This window comes from Sinocyclocheilus anshuiensis, unplaced genomic scaffold (assembly GCF_001515605.1).
Source record: "Sinocyclocheilus anshuiensis isolate Anshui unplaced genomic scaffold, SAMN03320099.WGS_v1.1 scaffold130, whole genome shotgun sequence".
Classification (NCBI taxonomy): Eukaryota; Metazoa; Chordata; class Actinopteri; order Cypriniformes; family Cyprinidae; genus Sinocyclocheilus; species Sinocyclocheilus anshuiensis.
Window position 1 is genome coordinate 865,271 of NW_015544207.1, and position 2,759 is coordinate 868,029.

Sequence of the window (2,759 nt, forward strand, 5' to 3'; positions counted from 1 at the left end):
CTAATTTTCATTTTTGGGTGAACTAACCCTTTAATTATGTTAAGATCTTTCTGCAAATGGTTAATTCAGAGTTTTAGACCAGAAACCCCTAATAGCAGAGACTTTGCTTAGATTTGCACTTAAGTTCATGTAAATTATTTTTCACAGCCTGTGCTTGGGAGATCAGCTACACCAAAACAAGCCAGTAACTGAAGCTAAGATCTGTAGCTTGTTCAAATAACAGTTGTATTTGCACTAATTTGCTTAAATTTCCAGAACAGAAATCTGAACTTTGCATAAATCAGCAATGTCTTTTTTGTTGACATAGAGTTTTTTACATTAGGGATTTTGGATCTTTTTTCACTCCATAAATCATAAAATACAGTGAGGGAAAAAAGAAAAAAAAAAGTTAATATGAATATTATTTTTAGGAATAAAGTCTAAAATCCGATGAATCTTATATGAACACACTCCTCTGATTTAAAAAAAAAAAAAAACTTTCTGAATATAAAACTGAAAAGACTTAAAGACTGAGGGTGGAAAAAAAACTATTGAAATTGAAATCTACAAATTGGAATTTTCTTTCCAGTTATGGAAAAAGAATAGCCCAACGCAATGCACCACAGACGTGTGCAGTATAAATAAGAGGTTATCCAAGCATTAATGGCAAGGAAAGCCCCTTAAACTTGAGTGACCTTGTATGAGGTGTTTCTTGGAGGTTATAGTACATTAAAGAATGATCATGTGACTTTTACATACACCAGGAGACCTGTAAATGAGAAAAACTGTTTCCATTGCAGTTTTGCGATATATATATTCCTTTTTCGAATTGCCTGAAAAACCACCTCATGCGAGCATACTTTTTTTTTTTTTTTGGCAATATATGGAAGTTTTTGTGAAATTTATGTTTCCATTGGCCGTTTTTTCAATTCATAATTTCAATTTGCGCAATTTGAAGGGTAATGGAAACGCAGCTGCGAAAGAAATTTTTCAACTACATCATCTTTTGTGTTCTGTAGAAGAAAGTCATACTAGTTGTGAAATGACATGAGATTGAGAAAATGACAGCGTGTTCATTTTTGGGTGCCTTTAAAGAGCTGGGAGAATGTAGAAAACAGTCAAAGAATACTAAATCATGTTTGGGGGCCAATAAAACCTTAACTAATATTATTATTGTACCTCAGGGAAAAACAAAGTATAATGTGACCCAAATCGCTTCAAAGCACTTGTATTCACTGGTATTCAGATGCTCAATATGCAATTCTGTGTACTACCCATCACAGTTTTTCTGTCACCTCAGCCAGCTGTGAAAGTTTCCGATCACAAGCAAGTTTAAAGGTTGTATTGATTGCATGTGGTCAGAGATGACACATCTGAAAGCTATTTATAGAAACTGTGGCATACACACTTTAAGTACTTTAACACAACATTGACCACAGTAGAAAGGATCAGTCGATAAGAGATTTGTGTCGTCTTTCCATCTGATGTGCAAAATCATTCAACTAGATCAGCTCAACGTATATGTTTGTCATTTTCACTTTCCGTACAGATTAGCTGATTTTCTTCTTATCTGAAATTGGCACATGGTGAACTTTGGTAACCTGCTAGGTTGACAGCCTACTATTACTATAATTAACTCGGTCCATTTGTCATGCGAATTAGCACCGGAACATCTTCAGTGACATCACTTTAACAAACACCGTATTCAAATAAAAATAGCAAACTTTTTATGCATTTGGGCCATTCATTTAAACAGTGAATTTTATCAGTGGCGCACGAGATGTGATGTAAGTGTCATTTGCATTTTAATGTTTTTATTAGCCTATCAGTTGAACACACTAGATGCTGTGCTGCTGCATTGTTCATTCAAAATATTGCAGAAAAAGAGAACATCAATGCGAAGAAGATCTTGTTTACATCAAAACTGAAACCAAGCCGTTCTCACAGAATGCATATTTAGCGCATTTTCCAGAGGGACATCTATCACCATTGCACTTGCCATGCAAAATTAATGCAAGTTCAACTTTTCAAAAAACATGTCTCGAGACTGGCGGTTTTAAATAAAAAAAGTACTCTGTTATTGGCTTTGGCCCTTTGTATTAAACTATGCATACATATGTGATGTTTTTATTTGTAATTGTTTTAGCAATATTTTGTTTATAAACATTAATTATGCACTCTTTTCACACACAGTCATGTTATTTTATTGCTTTAATAAATGTGCATTAGTAATATTTTACTCAATGCGCCCTCTTGTGGCCTCAGGAGAAAAGCCAAAAGCTTTTTCCCCCTAAACTGAAATTAAAGGGATAGTTCACCCAAAAATGAAAATTTGATGTTTATCTGCTTACCCCCAGGGCATCCAAGATGTAGGTGACTTTGTTTCTTCAGTAGAACACATATGATGATTTTTAAGTCCAGCCGTTGCAGTCTATCAGTCGTATAATGCATGGCAATGGTAACAAAATCTATGAGAGTAAAAAAAAAACATGCACAGACAAATCCAAATTAAACCCTGCGGCTCGTGACGACACATTGATGTCCTAAGACACGAAACGATCAGTTTGTGCCAGAAACCGAACAGTATTTATATAATTTTTTACCTCTAATGCAACACTATGTCCAACTGTCTTTGAGCGTGCGCACGGCATCCGGTGTGTGAGGTGTGTACGCGCTCTGGCGTAGTTTACGTTAATGGGTGTGTTGATATCCAGCCGAAGAGCAATAAACCATAACTTCAGGCGAGCAGGCTCAGAAGTTGGGAATACATGGAAAGTCAC